General features: G+C 40.0%; 1 long non-coding RNA gene across 4 annotated transcripts in view; it reads left to right on the forward strand.

Moving 5' to 3' along the window:
* Nucleotides 1-24,196, forward strand: part of LOC136293066 (uncharacterized) — a 134,195-nt gene that overhangs the window by 79,144 nt on the left and 30,855 nt on the right. For all 4 annotated transcript variants that reach the window (XR_010722074.1, XR_010722076.1, XR_010722077.1 and 1 more), the window contains one exon: nt 1,663-1,748. This is a non-coding gene — a long non-coding RNA (uncharacterized lncRNA). The remainder of the gene's footprint in view (nt 1-1,662; nt 1,749-24,196) is intronic.

Raw genomic sequence — 24,196 nt, forward strand, 5'->3', positions numbered from 1 at the left:
ATGAGAATTACAGATCAAAGCCATTGCAGGTAATGATACAGCTGTCAGGTGTCTCTGTATATGTTAGGTCTTCATTGGCTCATTGTTGAATTCACACTAGCAGTATTTAAACATGAATAGGGAACTGTAATTCAGGGTCTCCCACCACTATGTGTAGCTTGAATGTACACCAAGTTTATGAGATGCTTTCTTCATAAGGCTAACTTACATCTACCTGATTGATTTATTGATTTGATTTGTAAACAGAACAAATGTGAGAGGAGTCACTAATGAAATATGAATATTACCTGATCCTGCTGTATTTTAAGTTATTTCTAAACACAGAGGTACACTGAAGCCTCTGCTGCATAACTGGGTGTGAGGTTCTCTAGGCTTTTAGACAGTTGTGTAAAATTGGAGTGATGTGAAAAGACATAAAATAGAAAAGTTAATATTAGATAAAACATTTCATGTTTTGTAGATGATGAGATGGGTATCTGCTTGTGGATTTTATAAGCTTCATCTCTTTGTAAATGAAATACAGGCAAACACGGTTGTAGCCCTGTCCTGAGTTCTGCTTTGCTAAGCCTCACTTACTGGAGTAGGCAGCTGGACTATCCATGAGAAGCAACTGCATTGAAGCAGCAGAAATCAGAATGTTCTTCCATGTACAGCAGACTGCTGGAAATTGAGTGGGACCTATGTGGAGATTGCATTGTGTACCTTAGATCTGATGAAGATAGTTTTATAATGTGCAACAGGAAGGAGATGTGGGTTGTAGATGTAGTTCACAATAAAATATGCTGTCCTTTGTAAGAACAGACCCATCTGTGTGCTGTTATGAAGAAGGACTTTTCCTGTGCCCTAGAAAGCATGTTTTGTCCACAAAGTTCATGGTGCTATGCTTGCAGACATGGGAGTTAACTGCAGTATGTGAAATCTGAAAGGTTACTTTCCTGACTGCATCGTTACTCTATTACCCAAGCAGATGGATGTAACACCAGCAGTACACATTTTTTCCAATTCAGTATTTGACTTATAAAAAGACTTTGCAGAGATACCATTTAATTGATGTAAGTTGCAGAGCTTTTTAATGTATTCATGTTGTGACTCTAAAGTCAAAATGCAGCACTACACATAGCTGTGTCCAGAATTTTAAAGTATTCTTTGTAACTGGACACTTGAACACAGAGCTTTCCAACTGAAAAGAAAGGAAAAATATTAAGGAAAGGTGTATTTCACATTCAACGTAAGTAATTCTTTCTATAAAATGCAACCATAATTTGGAAATGTAATTTCTTTTTCTGTGAGAACTGAAAAACTTCTCCACGACTACTGTGAATTAATATCAGCAAATGAACATGTAGATGTAGCATAGGTGCCAAATCATCAAACAAACTGTGGATTACTGTTTCTCTTTTGATTCTTCTATTTTTACATGTCATGTTGATTTTTTGATCTATTATTAGTCTTGTTAGTAATTATGTTACTTGTGGTTCTGATTCTGCCTCAGCAGAACGTATCACAACTTTGAATGCCTGGAGAAAGTCTAAATCATTGGAACTAGAAAAAATTCCTCGCAAATTGAATGCCACACTGAATTTTGAAGTATTATTGTTTTATTTGCAATGGATTTGGTGGCTTTTACATTGTGTAACATGCTCTTTATTTTTAAACACTTAGGAGTTTACCAGATCTTTTTATGTGGTTGCTGGAGCATTGCCCTGGGACAGCAGTAATGATGGATGGATGAGCAGAACACACTTCAGGTAAGAAATCAGATATATGCCGTTTGGTGTGGCTGTTCATTAACCTTCCTCAGATTATTTTGGTTCAGCTTCAATAGTAGCAGCATTACACCACTAAAATTCACTGAATATGAAATATAAATCTCTTGTCTACATGAATGTTTACATATATCTCTCTGTAGATCAGTGTCAGCAGGTTTTTTGTTTTCCTTCTAGATTTGGTAACCCCGGTAACAGATGCTGCTGCTCTGTTACAGTCTTTACCCTTGCTACTATAAAAATTTCCATAAGAATTTTATTTTACATTGGTGGTCACAACTATAGGTCTGAGTATGAGAATAATTTCAGAATTTCTTGAGTGGTGTAGGTAACTTAACTTGTTCTTTAAGGCTGTACCAATTCAGGATACAGTTGTCAAGTTTTTGGTATCCTTGGTGGTTAATGCAAGTTGTTAAAGCCTGCACAAAGGCAAATAAAAGTTGGTATTGATTTTAATGCTTGCTGTGCTACAGACTTCCTGGGAAAACATGGACAAAATCTTTAGTTTCCATATCAGTGGGAACTAAGTGGCTACATATCCATATGCTTGCATTTCTGGTAGAGAAAATAGTGTGTCCAGTGTACTTTTTTTTTCACAACTCTGTTATACCCAGGGCTATATCAGAGCTATATATGGGCTATATCAGGGCTATATATGCTTTCTGTGTGCCTGAGGATAACCTTATTGTGCTGGCAGTGTAGAGCTGCCAGGAGCCAGTGCTCCAAAGTGAAGCTGGGTACTGCTGAATGCACATTTTGGCTACAGTGAAAGGCTTGGGCTTATATGTAAGTGCTGTTTTAAGTCACATGTGGGCTTCAGTATCTTTGGGCTTCTACTGCCCTCTTCTCTTATTCCTTTGTGAGAGCTTTGTGAAGACAAACATGGTGGAGTGTTGTGTTCAGGTTGGAGCCAGATGTGTAGGTACAGTGTTAAAGAATTGTCTTCAGGCAAGAACACAAAATATACAAAGGAATTGCCCAATTACCCTGGAGTTTACTTTATTCTCCAGCTAGCAGGATGAAAAAGAAAAAATGTAGAAAAGACATCAAAATGTCAGCCTCTGTGGATCAAGGACCAGGTTAGGCTAGAGATTTAGGGAAGGTGTAGCAGCCTCTTGTCCCATGGAATGACTGACAGCTGGTGCTGAGAGAGGAGAGTGGAGTATGTGATTGCTCCCAGATCAACCTCTCATGCTGCATAGTCTGTGCTGTCTTCTTTGTTGAGTAGTCTTGGCTATGCTTTCCCTTTCTGTGGATTTGTGAGATGATGTTTTTGATCTTAGGTGGTCTTTGAGGCTTTGCCCCTTTGTACAGTTCCAGATACCCCAGCTGAATTCTGGGAGGGAGGAAGCAAGTAGTTCCTGAAGTTAGTTTTGTACCTCCTACTTGCTAATTTCATTTAACGTGGGGACTGGGTTGATATGCCAGGAGACTCGGGAGCTGAGCTGAGCCTTTTCTGCTCCAGTGGGGTGGTAGAAAAGGATGATGGGTGCAAAGCTTTAAAGAGAGTTTAAAAAGCAGATAAACTAGAATCTCCTTGAAGTGAAATGAATCTGCAGGCCTCCTGTGGCCCTCCCACTGCTTGTGCCTTCCTAATGAATAGGTTTGAGGCAGCTGCTCAGACCTGTCTTGCTTTCACCTTTTAGTTATTTCCCATTAATTTAGTAGTAATTTGAGGTTTATGTTCTGTACCTCCTTGAGTTACAGAAAGCAACAGAGAAGATGCTATGTCATCTGTTAAGCAGTCATCCTGCCATTTTTTTTTCCTGACAGGATTCAAGATTGTGTGGAAGAAACTACCATAAATTTAAAATATCCTGGGGATACATACTCAGTGGGTTGAGCCTCCCAGCAAGACATTAAAATATAGGACTATTAATCAGAACTGAACTATATTTTTTCTTATTGTTTTTCTTTTGCAGATTTAAAACATTGCTTTTGGGTTCACGGAAACTTTAGATGGACTAAAAGAATGAAAAAAAAGGAATGGCCCAATGATGCCTTTGCAGCAAAATCATTGCACTGAATACCTGACTGTACATACTGCACCTGATGTGTTGAGGCTATGGAAGGAAGTGTGAATATTGCATAAATCTACCTGACTTGCTTAGATGGAGTCTCAGAAAAACGCTATGCAATATATGTGATGTTAACTATTTTGATAGGATTGCTGAACTGGAAAAGGCTGAAGGTGGGCCTCTTCAGTCTGAAAACGTAAAATTTGAGACTGTGAATGTGTTAACTACAGAATTCAGAATATGACACTTATCAGTGTAAAGGCATTTCGAATTCTGTAAAAGCAAGCAGAAACTAAAACAGCTTTTAGCTAAAATCTTAGAGCCAGTTGAAGGAGAATAATTTAATTATACTGATTCTCCTTCTTGGCAGAGAATATTTGGGAGACAGAATTATGCAGATGGATAGAAGTTTGGTTTATTTTTGCTCTTGATTTTTGTTTTTGTTAAAAACAGTGGAGATCTTGGACTTCATAAGTGATTACAGAACCAGAGGAATGTTGTAAATTTTTTTTCTGCCCCAAGTGCTTTTATTTTCCCTTCTGTGTCTATATTTGAGGCTAAATCCTTGTGAGATACCGGGAAAATTGGATGTAGCATATCATTTAAGGCTATTTCACTTGAGGATGACTCTACTGTGTGCATTCTGATGACTCATGGAAAAACATGTAAAAGACTTTGAAGCCAGAGGAAACTTGCTCACTTAGAGGTAACTCTTGGGCACCTTGTTCCTCAAGTCCCCAGAAAACGGGCAGAGGTTTTCCCCTTAATCCCTTTTGTGAGGCTGATGGACTGTGAACTTGCTTGTGGTATAAAATGACCAGGTTTTCTCCATTTAATGGAGACCTAAAAGAAGGAACCTCAAATAAGAAAGCTTTGCAATACTAGGACAGTGGGTGAACTGTTTGCTTGTTGTTTTAAGGCTTCAAAAGGAAGATATGATGGGGAGGAGGTCAAATTTGCTTTGTTTTCCTGTACAGAAAGGAGTGGCTGAGAAAAATGTGTTGAGAGAGTTTGGAAATGGAGAAAGTGAATTCGACAATTTGATTACACTAAGGAGAATAAGGCTTATCCACAGATCCTCTGGATGCATGTGAATATGTGGAGGTGGATTGTTTCTTGCCAGAGATCTATATAAAATTGTAAAAACAGAGCAGGGTTGTTTTTTTTATTTTAATATTCTTTTCTTTTCTTTTTTTTTTTTCTGTAGCAGGATATAACTAGATTGTAAACTTTGGCAGGACTCAATATCTGAATGCTCCTTGAAACTCTGACAATGTTTTTGTAAAACTGATTCTGGAACTGGAATAAATGAGAGATTTTTTTCTATAGTCTCCCTCCTGTTAATTAGATGAAACTGTAAGATTTATTTTTGTCCAGAAAAAGGTCAAAACAAACAAGAAATTGAGATTGGAGGAGCCAAACAAGGATAAAAAACGAGCCAATTTCCCAAACTGGCATTGACCTACCAAGAGTTTGGAAAATGTATGCTTGCAAGCTTCCTTTATTATTATAACCTCTTGAACAGAATAATCCTGTCCAAACAGCTATAAACGTTTTCCAATAGAGAAGTTTATGACCTAGTTTCTGACTGAAACACAGTATCACAGTGTTTGGAAAGTACTGAAGATGCTGGTGGCAGTGCCTCTAGCACATTGCATTAGAAACTCGATGTACTGCCCTTTGCAAACGCTTGTTAATTGCAGTCAAGTAGAATGTATTTGAAGCATTGGTTGTGTTTTTTTTTTTTTTTTGTTTTTTTTTTAAGCAGGTGTAGACAGTTAAATGCCTGAAGTGGCACGTGGAATTTTCTTTGATGTCTGAAGTTTTTAGCAGAGCACTATTTGGAAAAATGAGCATTCTAGGATTACTCTCAACAGGAATTCAGCAATTATAGGATGCCTTTCTAGATTCTGTATTTGGAGCTGTGAAGGGTAAAATAAAGGTGCATTTATTCTGTTCACAATTACAAATCTGTTCTGGAGAGACAGGGATAATTTTGATTAGGCTTCATTCCATTCACGGCCTTCCTGGGAGGAGCAGGGCAAGGACATGATGGGAATGTGCTCAGAGGAGGTGGGAACAAAACCACTGAACTTGGGATTTGCACATCCAGTTCTCTTCATCTGGAGAAATGCAGGAGGCATCAGAACAGGCCACATTTCTATTAGCTGCTCTGGTGAGAGGCTGGCAGATGCCACTCCTGTTCTGGAGGGGAAGCAATGGAGAAGTAAACTAGATCAGCTGTTACAAGTTTTGGTTTGTTTCTTTTTTGTTGCTTTTCCTGTGACTCACTGGTGTAAATGAAAGTGAGGGAGCTGTTCTAATCTCCATCAGCTGCAGCTGTGGCCAGTCCCAATCATCCCTTTCTTCTGCTTTTCCAAGTAGCTTGGGAATGATCTTGAAAGCACGGATCATTCATGTTAAGAAGAGTTCTTGAATGCTTCTGAAATACATTAAGTAATACTTGGTTATTGTGGAAAGAGCTGTAGTTAAAATTCTTGCAGTGTTTTAATTATAATTCCTTTATTGTTTCAGTTGCTTAAACTTCCTGAAATGCTCGTGTCTCAAGTTGAAATTTTCCAGACTTGATCTTGGCCTGACAGTGACCTTTCTTCCCTTTTCTTCTTTGTTTCTCTTTTCTCTGTGGTATTGGATGAATATGGCTTGGGCGTTTCATTGAGCAGAAAGTAGCAGCAAAATACATTCTAGCTATTACATTAAAACTCGGAACAGCTCAGATAGTGCAGGTGTTAAAAATAAGGTGAAAATCATCAAAAGTACTTTTTGAATCTTAGGAGAATATGTGAGAGTGGGAACTTAGGTATCTAACTTTGGGTCTTGAACTTTCTCTTCTCTCCATCATGCACAGTCATTACACTCTGTCACAATTATAACATGCAGTTATTTTGCCTAATCAATGATTAGCTGAATGGAGAAGTAGTTCTTGGTGATAGAGCAGATCTGTTTCTCACTGTTTGCCGTGACCCTGACGAGACAGGACTTTGGAAATTCGGCAAGTGCTGTGCAATGGGAGCCCTCTGGGGCATTCCTCCTGTCCCACAGCTCAGGTTGAAAATGCTCCGGTTTTCAGAAACTTTTCTCACAAGAAAATTGTTTGTTTAACACAAATCTTAAATAAACTTTTTGATCAGCTCTACTCAAGCTGTCGTCTGTAGTAGTTTAAATCAGAACCCAAATGTGTTAGAGGATGGAATTTAAACCTGGGATGGAAATGGTGGAAATAAATTGTCAAGAGATTTCCTTTAAGGCTAATATCATGTCTATTTATTAACTTATGTAAAGGCTACTGGTCATGGTGGTGATGTTGCTAAACAGCAAATTATGGGGTTTGACTTCTTGACTCATGATATGTTTCAAGTATAATAATGCCATGTGCTTGCCTTTTGGCTTGGTCACAGGCTCGCTTTGCCTTAAAGACTGGGGTTTTTGCCAAGGACAGTCATTGTGAGTATGTCTAAAAAGAAATATATGAAACTTTTCATTTCTAGAATTGGCTTCTCATAGCCTCTTGTTTTCCATGGGAAATATCACTTCATGTTCATTCATGAATCATCTGTGTTTCTGTTGCTGAATGGTTGAGTATTCCGAGTGATGCAGACAAGTGCCCCGCTCTATGGGCTGCAGGGCAGCAGCAGAGAGAAGGTGAGAACTGAACTGCCAGAGGGCCTGGCAAGAGGTTCTCCTGCCCTCTAACTTATGTTTTGAGTGGATTCCCGAACTCTGAACCTCCTGCGTGATATCACAACTCTCTGATCTTCTAGAGTACTGTAGAAATTTTGTTCAGTTCTTACTATAAACTTACACTGGTCACCTGCAAGCTGGTCCCTTGCAGCAGGAGCTCAGGAGTGCTGTTCAGCCACTGCTTCAGCAGCACTAGGTAAAAGTAAGGGGAAAATAAAGCATAAAGCTGCTAGGTAAAAGTAAGGTGCCCCATGGCCTAAGCTCAACTTTTCATGTTGCCAGAGAATACTTAGTCCTTGTTGGAGAATAGTACTATGCTTTTTTAAGATTTGAAGGTCTCGAGATTTAGATTTGGTCAATAAGTACAAAAGTTCTATCACAACCACTTTCACCTTAAAAACTAATCAAAATGTATCTTCTGCACCACAGTGTGAAACAACTCTCTTAAAATTGCATTGATTTGTCATAAAAATCAGAGTCTAATACCAGAACTTTAAGGAAAACTTCTCTGTGTCTCTAGTTTGTCTTCAGAATAGGAGGAATTGTTTTCTATAAATCAGTAACCAGATTTTGGTCCAACCTGCTGTTTTTTTGATGACAATCTTGGATTCTGAATTCTTTCAGGCATCCTAACATGTGGCAAATTATTAAAGTGGAATTGCTTGGTAGAGGTACAGTAGTATAAATTTCAGATTCAACAGTTAAAATACAGCCTTGTCCTTAAAGCTGCCTTTATGGTCCTAATGAGGAAGATTAATGCATCCTTTGGTATTGGCAGCAGGTAGTGAGAACCACTGCAGATGTTGTGGGTATGTGACAGTCAATGTGAAAGAAGGTGAAATAAAGTAATAAAACCTCCTTGAAAATTAGAAACTTCTATGTCTGTGGTGAGGATTTCCATGTCATTTCAGTCTCATTAAAGCTGCTGGTTTAGGTCTGCTCTCTCCTGTGTTGTCTTTGGGCTTATACTTTCAGTTGCATTCTTAAATGACAAATTTTTGGACAGTAAGCATATATTTCTAGCACAGATATTAAAATGAAAACTCAGTCATTAGTAAATACAAAAATTCATTGTTTTGACGTTTTTGGCCCTTTTCTGTCTAAACACTGCACTTGGATGGACGTGTTCTTTCACGTGTACAGCTAGGTGTTGGTTCTTTAGCCAGCTGTGGGATATTTAGAGGGGATTTCTAAAAAGAGCATGGAACTAATTTTATCATGTTCACTTTCTGTTCAGTGGTTTCTGTATTGCTTTTTCCCTTGTAATCGAGGCTTTAATTATAGGTGTAAGTATTCAGCCAGGCAGAATGGGCTCTGGTGTTTGAAACTTTTGTAACAAAAATCTTTCTGTCTTGGGGTATTTAAAAACTGACCTTTAACCTGTTAAATCAAGTTAAATGGGGAGTGATAGCCTTAACTCACTTCTTTCCCCCCTTTCAGCTAATTTATTATTAAATAGTCTATGGTGATGAGTACTTTTGAAAAGTTCAGTTTAACTCTTGAAATGCCATTCTGGAAATCAGCTTTGCTTTGTCACTTCCCCAGCTCCCATATGCCTTCTCTTATACTTGGGCTCTATAAGTTAATGAAAGACACACCAGACACATAACCCAGAGTATATGCAGTAGAGGCAGAAAAAGCTCCCTGAGAGAGCTGAAACAACTCCCACGCAGTAAATTCATGACTTGCTGAGCACTGCTGCTGTTCTGCTGAAGGAGGGATCAGAATAGCTTTGTTTTTCCTTTGTGCCTGGATAATTGTGTGAATGTGGCCCATGTGCCTGACCTCCCTCTCCCACCTTCCCAGGGCCCTCAAAAGTAACCATAATCCTTACGCCTCCTGCTTCCTCACCAGGAAAACACATCAGCTTTTAGCTTGGAAAACATCCTGCTTTGCAGATGTGCTGTTCCAGGGAGGATGGTCCTCTCTTGGGCTCTGAGCTCCTCAGATCAGCCTTCTTGGAAATTTTTAATTCTGGTTACACTGCTGCTCTGCAGACAGTGAGGGCAGTCTCTTTTCTTATTTCAGGGGCCTCTGCAGGAGGGCTGTGTTGCACATCTACATCACTGTCTTTGGGTGCATGGGCTGACTCATAGGCTTAGTTTGCAGTCAACTGAAAATTCAACTTGAAAGTTTAAACTTGTTTTAGAACGTTTGCAATTAGCACACAGTAGGGGCAAGTTAAGCTGAGGTGGAAATGCTCATGTTTTACAGGGAATGAAAGAGTATAGTGCTTACTGTTCTGTTGGAGGAGAGACAAGGGTATGTATCCTTATGTATTATGGTATGGAGTGGGCTGGATGGAAAAGCTGAGCCTCTGCTGTGTGTCCCAGCGCTGATCAGCACTGCATTTGCCTGAGAAAATGTTTAGTGTCTCTGTAAAAAGTAACAATGTGTCAGTGACTGTAAACTCGGAAAGGTAGCACTGGGGTTGTCGGGTCACGAAATCTTCAGGCACAGAGTCACCAATGAGATGGCAGACCTAAGAAAACTGCCAGTCTGGAAAAGAAGGAGTAGGAATTTAGGCAAGGTCAGAGCAGGAATATTGTCTCTGGTGGAAGTGGTGCGTGCTTGATTCAAGCCAGCACCAATCCTTTCTTTACTTGCCCAGGACAGAAAATATCGGCGTGAGAGATTTCCATGTGCAATTGAATCGCTCCGCTTGGACCACCCTTGGGCAGGCAGACTCCAGTCAGTCGAATCTATGTTGGTGGCAGCTCAGAGTCTCTGCCATCTGTGGATTCAGATATGCTGGAGATTAGGCCTGTTTCAAGCTGTCTCTTTTATGGCCGTACCCTTCGTCTGATCCCAAACATTAAGAGATTAGGTTTCTTGAAATATCAGCAATTGTCGGCCCCCCTGGCTGGAGCAAACCACTTATCCCACAGATGTGGGAAGACTTGAATAGGTTTTCAGCATGAAAGAAATGTTGAGCTCCCAAGATGTATAATTTATACAGAGGAATAGTTTTTCACCTGCAGAGTGTTGGTAAGTGGTGTTTTTTTTGTACTTTGGTCAAGGGCATGCGCTGATAAGCTAGGGGAGAGAAATGCAGTGAAGGTAGGTGTTTCTTCTATGGAATGAATACAATAAAAATAGGAAGATACATCACAGATGGAAAGTGCTGACTACTCAGTGCTTTCCAAATGCATACTAGTCTAAAACTTTCATCCTCTTTTCTTTGGGGACTGTATTGCAAGTTTTGAGCATTCTATGTTTCAAAACAGAGCCTTTATCATAAGGAAAAGTTGAGTATTTACTACACCAAGATCTATTAAAAATCCACAAATAGCAGGCAAAGCAGAGAGGTTTTGATTCACACACTGTACTTCCTGAGGAAGAGTCTGAAAACAAGCAAAAAATGAGGTTTTGACGCTTTGGCAGTCTAGAATTTTGTGAAGCTTTGGAAAAGGTGTAAAAAACAGAGCATGCAAGCTTTTGTTTCTTCAAAGGGGATCACTGTCGAGTTCCACTGCCTTGTAATAGTGAACACTGAATATCATTGCAGGTAAACACTGCCACCATAAAGGAAAAGGCCATGCTCCAGGTCCTGTATCTGAAACTAGTTCCAGGACTTGGGTGCACGAGTCCTTCCTGCAGTGCAGGTCTCCTGGCACAGGGCTGGGTGCTCCCTTGGTTTTATGCTCCAGGCCAGGATCTAGACCTAGATATGCCTGAATCTCCACAGCAGGGGTGTAGAGATTTTTGTGGTAAAGCTTAGTGTGGGTCAAATGTACATGTGATTGTTCATTAGGAAAATGTCTGATAATTTCTGACTTGCTTTGAGTAGCTTTCCTGTTTTGGTTCACTCACTTATTTCCCTATTTAGAGGTTCTTACTGAAAAATCCCCCTAACATGGCATTAAATGTTGTCTTTTTTTTTTTTTTTTTTTTTTTTTTTTTTTTTTTTTTTTTTTGTAGTGGACACTGTTCATAAGGAGCACTGTAATTTTGAAACAGCTACTCTGAGAACAGTGATGCATTCTTCTGTTTGTTTATGGAATCACAGAATGGTTTGGTTTTAGAAGAGACATTTAGTGCAGCTTGCCTGCCATGGGCAGCATCTTCTTTCACTGGATCAGATTACAGAAAACCCCATACAACCTGAATCTGGACGCTTTTGTAGGACAAAACCTAGATTGCATTAGGTCCTTCGTATATTCTCCACATTAAGGAAATAATTTACATTATCACATATAGTTGTTTTGAATTTTACTGAAATGAAGAGAATACTTATTATGTAAATATTGGTAGAATGGACATGAACATTGTACATATATAGCTTGTCTTATTTTTACCAGTCGACACACAAAGGCATATTTCCTCTTAGAAAAAAATTTGGCCAAGTTCTACTTTTTCAAATCCACAGAGGTGTAAAAAACAGTTGTGTTGATGTCTCTGTGATGAGTTAAAATTTTTGCTTATACAACTGAGTGGAGAAAATTTCAGAAATTGCTACTCTAAATCCACTTCATTTTTTTTTAATCTGCAAATCCTTCCACATAATTCACTTTAAGACAGCTGTTACTGCCTTCTCCTGCTTGCAGCTGTTCCCATTTTCTTGAAATGTAGACTCATGGAAGCATTTGGTGCAGACATCGTTGGTTTAATTCAGGGGGAACTTGCTCACTAATCTGTCAGTGTTAACCATAGACAATGTGTAAGTACACACATACCTACAGTATGTGGTACACACATACAGAAGTGACTTCATCATGTGGTTTCTCTTATTCACATATGCCAAGGAGAGAAGAACAAGGCTGTTTTTGCAGGAAGATCTCACCAAATTATCTAAAACTCCAATTCCACTAACAGCTTGTAGCTGGCTGCCTGGGGAGGTAACTCAGCAGTTAAGCCAAGTGAAACAAAGAATGGATTGCAGTAGTTTTTTGCGCTTCAAATTCCTCCTGTTTAACTTTGCAAGTGGACTAAAACCTTGAACTTGCACTAGAAGGGATGATCTCCGAAACTTGTTGTCTGACGCAGATTCTTGAACTTAAGGAATAGCTTCTATTAAGACCCTGAAATTCAACCCATATTTAGGAGGCTGGGATTCCCTGGGGATGCTGGTGCAGGACTAGGTTGTAGGAACTGAGTTCTTGGCTGGAATGCCTTTTGTGTGTTTGCACAGGAGGGATGGGGGTGCAAGGAATCTTAACTCCAAACAAATCCGTCTTCTTTGAGAGGAAAATGTTTGTTGAAGTTGGCGTTAACCTGGGTGCCATGGCAGGAGAAGTGCAGTGGTGTTTCAGCCCAACGTGGAGCAAGCACGATGCTGAGCAGCTTCTCTTGCATGTGTGAGGGTGCTCCGGGTGTGCTGTGCTGCTGCAGCCAAGGTCAGCTGTGGGTCATCATGGGGTGTGTCTGTGTAAAGACAGTTCTATAGCAGTGTGCAGCAGAAGTATATGTGAGCTTTGCCATTATCACATAACGATTTGAAATACCACTAGGCTTAAAAAAAAAGCACACGCCTTCTCACAGCATTGGCTGTTCAAGTGTGTAATGGGTATTTCTAACTGCAGCAGGAAAGCATATACAGTAATTAAAACACAGAGCAGAAAAATTAGTCAAATTTGGCACAAATGCCTGAGAAAGTGTCTGTTTTAGCGGTAGATATAAATGAAGCACCAGCCAAAATTACTTTCAAAGGCTTTAATTACATCTGTTTTAATTTAGCACATTAAATGCAGGATATCATTTTTTAATATAAATTTAATTCATGGTTAATCTGCAGATTGCAATATCCTTCCAGTAGAAATGATGTACTTGGACTGTGATAACTGAAAGCTTCCCTTTCGAGATGTTTGGTTAGTCTGTCACAGGGCCTGCTGTCCAGAGCCACATGTTCTCTGTGCATCACCAGCTGCTGCTGGGGGATCATTCAGCAAAATACTCAAAACTCTTGGTTTTAATGTAACTGCATTATTATATAATAAGCTGTTCATAGTGCAGATATGTAAAATCAGACATCAAAATATAATGTCCATGGTATTTTTTCTGAAGTGAGCACAGTAGGCATGGAGAGTAGTAATGCTTAAACTATTCCACAGCTCATTGCTTATAAATGAGAAAAGTTGCATCCTTGAGATAATAGAAGTTTTGTCACTAATTGTCCTATTGCAAGTGAGAAAGGGACCTTGTGTGTGTGTGTGAACAGTTAGTTCATATATCCTGTACTGTTCAGTGGCTGTGGGTGTCATGTGCCAGTAAAGGGCAAGTTCAAAATGCTTCTGATGAGAGAGTGCAGGCTCCAGGAAAGGGAGAGACTGGCAGTCATGCAAAAACCTGGCTGCTCATGGAAAGGACTTAAAGAATGCTATTAAAAAAAAATAAATTAGACCTGCCATGTAAATTAGCAGATTCAAACCATCTAGATCCAAAGGATTTGGGAGGATTATCTGAATGAATTTCAAACACAACTGGCCATTATACTGAATGAATTGTGAAACAAAATAGTGAGTTGAGCAAAGCAGGGAAAAAAGGTCATCTGTTTTCCTCCTTCTCAAACAGGCAGAGAGAGGACAACCAAACATCAAAGTCGGTGAGCCTTGGTTTTTAGTCTACATTTAAACACATACACCATTTTTTTTCCCAAATATCTAACCTAAACCCACCCTGACACAACTTCAGGCCATTCCCTTGGATCCTGTCACAGATCACCACAGAGAAGGGATCAATGTCTGCCACTCCTCTTCCCCTCATGAGGAAGTCACAGACTGTGATGAGGTCTCTCCTCAGTCTCCTCCAGGCTGGACAGACTAAGTGCCCTCAGCTGCTCCTCTCACGGCTTCCCCTCAAGGCCCTTCACCATCCTCATGGCCCTCCTTTAACAGTTTAATGTCTTTCTTATACTGTGGTGCCAAAAACTGCCCCACTACTTGAGGTGAGGCTGCCCCACTGCAGAGCAGAGCAGGGCAATCCCCTCCCTGTCCCCACAGGCCATGCTGTGCCTGATGCACCCCAGGACACAGTTGTCCATCCTGGCTGCCAGGGCACTGCTGGCTCAGATTCACTTTGCCCCCAGGGCCCTCTCCGTGGCACTGCTTTTTAACATCTCATCAGAATCCATCATTTTCACTTGTTTAAGTTCAGCAAAAGGGTGGTTGGCCACTGAATCAGGCTCGTCAGGGCAGTGGTCACAGCACCGAACCTGGCAGAGTTCAAGAAGTGTTTGGGCAACATTGTCAGGCACATGGGTGTGACTCTTGGGATGGTGCTATGCAAGGCCAGGAGCTGGACTTGATGATCCTTGTGGGTCCCTTCCAACTCAGCATAGTCTGTGGTTCTGTGCATATGTGAATAAGAGAAATACGAATGAGAACCTGTTTATGTGGGTAACAGAATCATGGGTCTTAAACAGTTTAGTTATATTAATGTGGAAATTGGGCCAGGAAAACTGGAAAGCCTTATTCAGTCAAAATTATCACATTGATAGGAGGAGGAGACTGAAGTTCAAGAACTGTCACTGGATTTTGGGGGAGTATCATATAGTATTTTCTTGTGAAATCTTACTTAAAAATATCAGTTTTATTGAATTGTTTGTGAAAGTTGTTATGCTGAAATTGAAAACTGGGAAAAAAAAATCCTCTCAAACCCAGAAACAGATGGCAGTGACAATATACAAGGTTAGGGAATGATATCATAGGCAGTGCCCATCATATTTTAATATATTTTAATGCAGAGATGAAGCATGCAGATGAGTGGTGACAATCTCTGACCTCTCTTCTGATTGTATTTTCTCCTGCACACTAGGATAATCAGCTCTTCCCAAACAACTTATCTTGCTGTAAGCAGGATCTGAGGCTATATGGTTTTAGCAGGGTTTTGTCAGAGGAGTGGCTGCACCACTGGTTTCAGGATGCTCTCTCTGGGGAGGGGTTGGTCCATTTTATGTGTGGGCATGTTAAAAGTGTTACATTTTATATGCCTTCTGAAAACTTTTGCTTGGTCAGTGACATGGTACTAGAATAGTTTATTTTAAGAACTCTTCTCCACAAATAACAGGCTTGAGAACGCTGAGTTTCTCATTTAATTACTTCATATGATTGCCATGCTAGGTGTTTAAGTATGTAAGAAAATCTCCCATATACCAAGAGACTTCTGATAAAGTCCCTGAGTATGTGGTAGTGCTGTCTTTCAATTCATCTTTTATCCCATGTACTTTTTAGTACCTGTTAGAGTAGGAACAAAGTGACAAAAATGAATTGTTTTGACTTCCACCTTCTCAAGATCTTAGTAGCCGTAGGTAGCATCACCTTATAACAGGCATTGTTCTGCTGTGTGTTTAAAATGTAGTCAAAAACGTAGTCATGTTGCCACTAGATACTGTCTTCCACAACTGCCGAAACTATTTTACTCTTGTCTTTACCTGCACGTAAGTGACGGCAAACTTCTCTCTTTTGGTTCACAATGCCAAGAGGAGATTCTGCTCTGTGAAATAGAGAAGATTCATTTGGTTTACTGGTGGTTCTGTCCCATGTTTCCTGGAGATGCTTGGTCAAAATAGAGATCACTGATTAACTTTCCATAGTTTATTTAATTGTAAAACCAAGGAAATGCTGGATGTGTACTTCCATTTTTGTTTTGGGTCTTGGGAACTTTGAGTTCACTTAGATGATACAGATTTAGAAATCTGGAAGTCTGTACTACTTGGGGAGACGTTATTTATTAAATATAGACACTAAAAGCAGAAAACATTGTAATAACTCTCTGGCTCAAACACACCTTTGGCTTAAAACTAGTTCCTAGGCCTAATAGCAAAACCCACCTGCCTTTTCTTACTCTTATGCCTACATTCTTAATAGACTGCCTTAGTGCAGCCCCTGGAACCTGAAAGCCACTGTAATACTACAACAGCCTCAGGCAGGACCCTCAACAAGGCACAGATTAGAGAAGAGAATATACTTACACAATCATTTTAAAGCCAGTTCTCTCCAAAAGCCAACAAACAAAACCCATGTTGTTTTTGAAACTAACTAGAAAAAAAATGGTGCCCAGAGAGGACTCAAACGAATCCTAAAATAAAATCCATTAAAAACCCTCCTCACAAAACAAATTCGCATTCCTCTCAGATAAACATTCTGCAGTCTGTGTCCCCATAAAAAAGGAAGACACCAGAAATTTTAAATAGGAGACACAGAAAGAAATAATCTGCTAGCCAGATGTTTTGACTTCAGCCAACAAACCTGTAAGTGCTGTTTGCAAATGCCCCAAGCCTTGGCTGTCTGGTATGCCGGGAATACCCCTGATTACATGGGAAGGAGGGGTGACTGCTTCCTCCCATTTTTTTAGCCCAAAGGATCCTGAATTTTCAGTTGCCAAATATATCATGATCTGCTAAACTTGATTTCTGTGATAGCATAGAGTGTGAATTTCCTGCAACCTTGCCATTTAATAGCCTTAGAACTTAAAATGCCAGCACAGAATTAAACAAAATTTCATGAGCCCTCCTCTTTCTTTTCCTTCCCCCTGAAGCCTTGAAAGAGTGATCTGCCATTGCTGTCAAAGTATGCTGAAAATTTTGGGATAATCTCTTGCAATATTGAAGTATTTGCTATTAAATGCAACTCAAAGATTCTCAGGCTCAAAGGTTTCATTGCAATGTTTTGCCTTTAACTTGCTTTATGTATTGTTGCATCATCACCTGCTGTACACATATAGCACAACACACCCCCAAGATTTTTGAGCAAAAGCAAGTAACTTCACAATGATTGTCAGCTGTGTCTTATGGTAATACTTATGTTGAATGTTTTGCATGTTTATTTTAGAATCACAATATCCTATCATAGTAATAGTATTATGGAAAAGTGTGTTAGAATAGTTGCCAAGCACCCAAGAGCTGCTGAGGCAATCTTGCCTGAATTTTTCATTTCTCAATTATCAGTATATTCTGTTAGTGAGAAAGAAGTTGCTGCTACTACCTAAACAGAGAATAGCTTGGTGACGTTAATGATCTCTTAGAGCATAGACTATAAACAGAAAGAAATCTGGAATAGAAATATTCTGACTGAATAATCCAAGAAATAACCAATGTCTAGTTACAATTACTGCTGAGGCTCCTATTTTAGGGCTCTTGTGGCTGTGGTGGTAAGTTGTTATTTTGCCTTCGTTCATTATTTTAGAGATGTGTATCTGCAGCTCTGCAGGAGTGGGAGGCTGCTTTATGTAAGCCAACACTTCTTCATTGTCCATTGCTCTTACTTGAATTCAGTCTTTGAACTTACCTCATTTCCTTTGTGTTTAATGCCACCAAATGCAAAGGTGACAGGGTCGAATCTCCAGTGTCAGATACCTCTGTTGCTAGAGGCACTAAAAAACTGAGGATCGCAGAATGTGAAGGAGCTTCTTCCTCACAAAACTTGCTTATCAGAAGAACGTTCATGGAGATGTTTAAAAGCTGTGTAGATGTGGCACTTAGGGACATGGTTTAGGGGTGGACTCTGCGGTTTTAAAGTTCATATCATTTAAACCTAAATGATAGATTCTGTACCTCTGGATCCAAATATTCTTAAAACTTCAGGGAGATGCTGATGGTGCGTACCAGTGTTCACTGGTGGTAGCCTCTAACTTCTGCCTTCCTGCATTCATCTTGTTGGATAAATAATTAGTTAAGATCATGGTTGGCATACTTGCTGTTACCTTCTCCATGCTGTCATCATTACAGTAAGCTCTGCCTTCACTGCGTGCCTTGTGTCAGTTCAGGATCAGAGCAGAGCTAAACTCAGGTGACCAAAATGGTAAAATTCTGATGTTCTTTGCCCTTCCCTTCCCTTGGGAAGACTTTGTTTTCAGCTGGAAAATAGCCCTGTGAAGCTTCTCCATTTAAGTTGCTCCCAGCTCAGTGCTGTAAACCCAAAGTGCTGTTTTTAAGTTGAGAGCAGCACCCTGTTGAGGCTAACCCAGCCTCCTCCTGGGTGGGATGGGCAGCTGCTGGGAGCAAGGATGGGCAGTGCCAGGGGAATGACCATGGCAGCCTCCTGCATTGGTACTGCCTGGTTTCAGTTGTGGCTGTCTCCAGCAGTTCATCGCAGGAATCCAGAATTCTTAAGCTTGTTAGCTGTCCTGAGAGAAGGGAACACAAACAAATTGCAGCTGCACAGCATGTTTGGAAAACCATGGAAGAGGCAACACTTCAGGACTATAATTATTCTTTTTTGTTCCATTTTAATTTTTTTTTTCCAAAACACCTTAAAAATATTGATTTTATGGGTGAGCAAACAGGTTTGACTGAAATAAGAAGTAATCCATGCTTTTCCACAGTTTTTGAGCTATGAGATTTATGCTTTTGGGTTTGTTGTCTTTGAATAGTTGGACATGGGAATTGAAATTTTGTTTCTCATTCTTTCTGAAAAAACATTTTCCTTTTATTTCTTATTTCTCAATAGTCTTGAGATTGATAGTTTATTCCAATTTTCTGGTGTAATCAGATCATTCTCCTGATTTTAACTACTTTATAACGTTTTGTGAACTATAGATTTCCTTATTTGGCTTTAGAATAGATTATTTTTGTTTGGAGAACACAATTCAGGAATAGATCATAAACACAAGGCATTGGTACCAGCATTTCCTACTTAGTCTGTTTAATTGGTGGGGTGAAGCATAATTTTTATGAAATTATCATCTCTGTCTGTAAAGTTTTATTCTGGCTTTGTTCCATTTATGTTTTCTCATCTGTTGAGTCTGCTGAGCACAGACAAATACAGGCAAGACACAGAGCCTTTACTTGCAGTAACTCTGTCAGTGCAGGTCGCTTGCTTATTCTGTATTTATCTGTTCATTTCTCTTAGAGCTCATTAATCTGTCAGCATGACACAATCCTTCCAATGAGATTGTGCCAAATGTTACAGTAGCACACCAGCAGAAACCTGCATGCCATTTTTTCCCCCCAGTGAATAAATAAGATCACTTTCCTGTCATGGAGCATGCTCAGTGCACTCCAGATTCACCAGTTTTGGTTTTTTAAGAGGAAATAGCATATTCCAGTCCACAATATAGACTGAAAACTGAATTCAGGCTTTACATACAGCCTGAACCTCTACCCTTCAGCCCTTTGCTCTTAAACAGAAGGGTAATGGTGGTGAGAGCACGGGATAAGCCTGACGAGGAGGGAGAGCTCAGCACACAGGACTCCAGTGGTATTTAAGACTGAGCTTCAGAGCTGCTCAAGAATTACTGCTGCTTATGACTGTTTGGCCTGGCTGACTGTCAGAGCTATTAACTTCAGAATAACATGTCCTTAAATAAAATGCAGTGGCTAAGGACGAACACAGGAAAGGGGCTTTTTTCCATTTCTTAAAATAATGCCTCATTATCTTAACCTATGGAAAGAGAAACAGCTTCTTCTTGAAGTATAGTGCTTCCATAATTCTGGGTGATGTAGAAAAATAGCTGTGAATGTGGAGCATTGACGGGAGCCTTGGGACCCACTTTTGGCTTCTTGAAGTTTTCAAAGCCTCATAATGCTGCAGACGGAGCTTGCTTTGTGCTGGCCTTTCCAGTCATGTCCCTGGTCTGGATTTCTCCAGACCATACTAGATTGTTCCTAATTCCAGTGCATGTATTGTTCTTTTGTTCATGTGCTGTTTATTAAAAACAAAATAAAAGAATCCCTCTTCCTGTGCTGCATAAAATACCATGCTTACCTGTAAGCATCTGGAGCTTCAGAGTCATATGCTGTATTTTTTGTGAGCATACGTTCAGAAATGACTCCTGCAGAGTGTTTTGATTATTTGTGAATCTCTCCATCTTGCTTTGAAAGCACCCTGGTATCATTTATATGGTCATTTTGGATAGCAGTGACATTTATTAACACGGAATCTGAATAACAAGCAATATTTTCTTGCAGTTGAGACAGGTAGATCAAAATGTCCTTTATTAATGTCAGGATTTGCCCCAAAACAAGCAGCTGTTTGACTTCAGCTGAAAGTGCAAAATGTCTTGGTCACCTCTTTCCTGGCATTGACTGAATTTTTGGACTTCTGCCAGAGAAATGGAGTACAATTTGAATGTATGAAGGAAGACACAGAAAAAACCCAACCAACCAACCAAAAAACAGCCTAGCAAAAACAAAGTAGGCTTTTATGAGTCTGATTATTTGCTCTTTATGCTGCCTGTCCTATTCCTTTTATCTAAGCAATGATTTTGTTAGGTTTATGTTAAAAATACTTTTTTCCCTTTCTCTTTTCCAGTTCTGTGATTCTGTCTGCCTGCTCTGCTGTCTCCCAGGAGTGCTCTTGTTCCCCTGTGCATTTCTTCCTGTTCTTTCATTAACACCAATTTTCTTTTCCACTTCATTCCTGCTCAGAATTACAATTCATAGCTGTTTTAAAATCCCTTTTACTTGTTTCTCCTCACCTGCTCTTTCTTACAGTCTTTCTTACAGCTGTGTATTTGTTCTTCTTTCTGTCCTCTGCTTATATTCCTTGGTTAGGTACTGTACTCTTCACTGTACTTTTCCAAAATAGCCAACCTGCTGAAAAAACCAAACCCAAAAAAAACACCCAAACCTGGGGCACGTCCTACTGATCAGGTACTTCAGGTTCTTGAGAAAGTGGGCTGTGCATATGTAGAGTCTTTGACTTCAAACCTGAGTGAATACAGTTATGGAAATTTTTTTTTCTCAGACTTCTAAATGCACAAAATCTTAAGCCCCTAGGAATAGTTTAACTGCAAAGAATCAATATATTAGAGTGGTGTCACCTGTGCTGTTAGCTATAGCTGTTACTGTGTCAGCATTTCCATTATAAATTTTGGCTTTCAAGGTTTTATAACTTTGCCATTAAAATTCATTGCTGACTGAAACTTGGCATGCAAGGACTAAGCCTGGAGCAAACTCCCCCTCCCCACCTCGAAAGTAACTTTCAGCCCAGAGGAATGTGATAAAAACCATTAGTCTAATGATTAGACAGGCAGCACTATTGATATCTAAAAAATAATTTATTTACTTATGTTTCAGCCTTCATTATGGACATATATATATACACACCAGGTATTTTGGAATAGGAGATGGAACGAACTAATTAAAAAAATAATTAAGAAAACAAAACACCTCCTTGATAACACTGTCATGGTATCTCTTGGAATGCATTTCAGTAGTTATTTATTTCACAGCTCTACGGCTACAAAATAAAACTTTTATACATTAAGCCAACTGAACGTGCATCATCATATGCTTTAGAGAAAAATGAAAGAACACTGTTATAGAGATCAGGAGGCTGAATAGATCAGGCTGTCGTGTGCAGTACTGCTGAATGCTTTAAACCTGCTTCAGCTGGATAAAGAAGGATGGAGTGTCCCTGGCAGAGCTGCAGGCAGGGGGATCTCTGCTCTCCCTGAAGAGGTGTTTCCAGCTGGTGACCTCATCTGTCATTGCCAGAGAGATGCCTCATTTCTGGGCAGATGAAGTGGAGACAAGCAGGATCTTGTTCTTAATGAGGTAATTTAGGTCACCCAGCAACTACCTGATGTGGGGCAAATTTCTTGCGTGGAGTTGCCTGTGGGCAAGTATCTATCCTCACAGACTGATGCCAGAACACTCGGTATTATTTGGCACCTTTTCATGTTGTCTTTGCAAGGAAGCCTTAATGGGAAGATCCTTTCCCCCTCCTAAGAGTAAAATAGAAGGATTCATCCTGCTGCTATGTTTGGGAGTTAAACATGCAGCTGTTCTTGAGTAAACTTCTATCTGTGTGGCTTTTCTTGCATATCTTGGCAACTCTGATGCCACTTTTGAAGTGAAAAATGCAAACAGCAATAGTGTTGGGAAGGAAAAAGATTTAGGGGAAAAAATGTATTTAGTGACAAAAGCAAGTGCTTTGATTATAGTAATTTCTCTTTAAAGATATACCACACAATGCTCCATCTTGGACGATTAGTGGGTCAAATATTTGATACCCAGCCCATTTAAAGTTGATTACATATACGAAGGGATTTCAATGGGTATAGGGAGGAAAACTGACCAGCAGCAGAATTGCCAGTGTTTCCTCTTCAACACTGAATTCTAGTAACTATCATACAGCAAGAAATTTGTATTTTGAGTCTGAAGATGACTGAGTTATGAGAATGAACTGTGTCAGAAGTGATTTTGTCAATGATTTGTCGCTTGACCTTTTGGTAGCTTCGTTTTCTGGTGGAAGGGGGTTTATAGGGTGAAAATCTAGTGCTAACTCTATGAGAAGCCAGCTGTGTGAATGCCAGTCACACAAAGCCAGCAGGGCCAGCCACGGAGCCACTTATTCCAGCCTGGCCAGGCTGATGGCAGGGCGGATGGGATGGCTGGTGAGTCACCCAGGCAGCAGGGGACGGATGGGGAGGTTCCCTGCATCTGCTCTTGTGTGTCTGAGCCCAGAGGGAATGGTCAGAGGCTTCCCTCCTCCTCTGGGGTGTTTGCCCACACAAGGCTGCTGGTTTTTGTGTGCCTTGGGCCCTTCTGGCAGGGCAGTGCCGGAGCATGTGTGTGCTGCTGAACTGGTGGTGTGGTGAAGAGGTTTTGGCGGCTGGAATGGCACCAGAGGGGCTTGCCAACATTTGTTCAGTAGCAGTCCTTCGGGGACCAGTTATGGATAAACAGCTGGATAAATTGCTGCTTTTTTCTTTTCTTTTTTTTTTTTTTTTTTCTCCTGTCTCTTAGTGCTGATACTGTAACACACACCCTCAGATTGACCTAGCTAATATTAGAAAAAGATTGGGTAAAGGGATAAGATTTACTAATGCTTTTTGAAATTAACTGAGACATATTTTTGTAAGGATAGAAATTTCCTTCCTACTTCATATTGTTTACTGTTTTAGAATGGGTGTCTACAATATAACCCAGGTCTTGCCCTTCTTTCTCCTCCAACACAGCATTTGAAGAGCTTCATTGGCCTCTTTGGGGGATATGTGCATGTGACAGCAGGAGAAAGCAGGTTTGCCAGCAGAATCTCATTTTATCACGTGATTTAAATCAGAGGCATTTTCAATAAGAGTTTATAGAGGCTGGCTTGAATCATTATAAATAAAAGAACTGAGATTCTGCTCTGGTAGTATAACTTAAAATAATAATGACCACGATTCTTTATTCTTTCCAGCGTCAGAGCAACTGTGCAGCCGCATGGCCAGGCTTCCTGTCTCTTCTGAAGGCTTGTTCAGGAAATGGCAAAATGCACAAAAAGGGTCTTTGTCATTGAAAAAGTTTGTTATTGTGCAGTTGAAGTACAGCTGTTACATATTTCCTTACTTAAATTTGAACCCTTCCTGAAATTTCAGTCCTTTAATTATTCTGCCCAGGTCACTGGTCTGTAGTGCCTATATTTAGCGCATTGCAAAAATTTTCTGGTCATCTGAAGAATTAAAAGTCTTTCTGTGAAACCCTGCTCCATCTACATTAACTACAGATTTTCTGTTGGACTAAATAATATGAAATGTGAATACTTGTGGGTTTTACAGAGTGGTTTGAATGCATAAGCTACATCACTGTTTCAATATTTTTCAGATTTCTGCAGGTTAATGAGGACTATAGCACATGTACTCTCAGCGAAATCCCAAAACCAACCAACATCAAGACTCCCCCTCTCCCAAAAAAAGAAAAAAAAAACCCCCACCAAACAACAACAACAACAAAAACAACAAAAAACGCCAGCATGCAAAAAAAAAAGCCACAAACAAAACCCCCAACAACAACCACCACCCCCCCAAAAAAAACCCCACCAAACCAAAACAAAAAAAAAACACCCA

The sequence above is a fragment of the Chamaea fasciata genome, unplaced genomic scaffold, assembly GCF_029207755.1.
Source record: "Chamaea fasciata isolate MVZ Bird 193981 ecotype frontalis unplaced genomic scaffold, bChaFas1.0.hap1 SCAF_1, whole genome shotgun sequence".
NCBI classification, from domain to species: domain Eukaryota; kingdom Metazoa; phylum Chordata; class Aves; order Passeriformes; family Sylviidae; genus Chamaea; species Chamaea fasciata.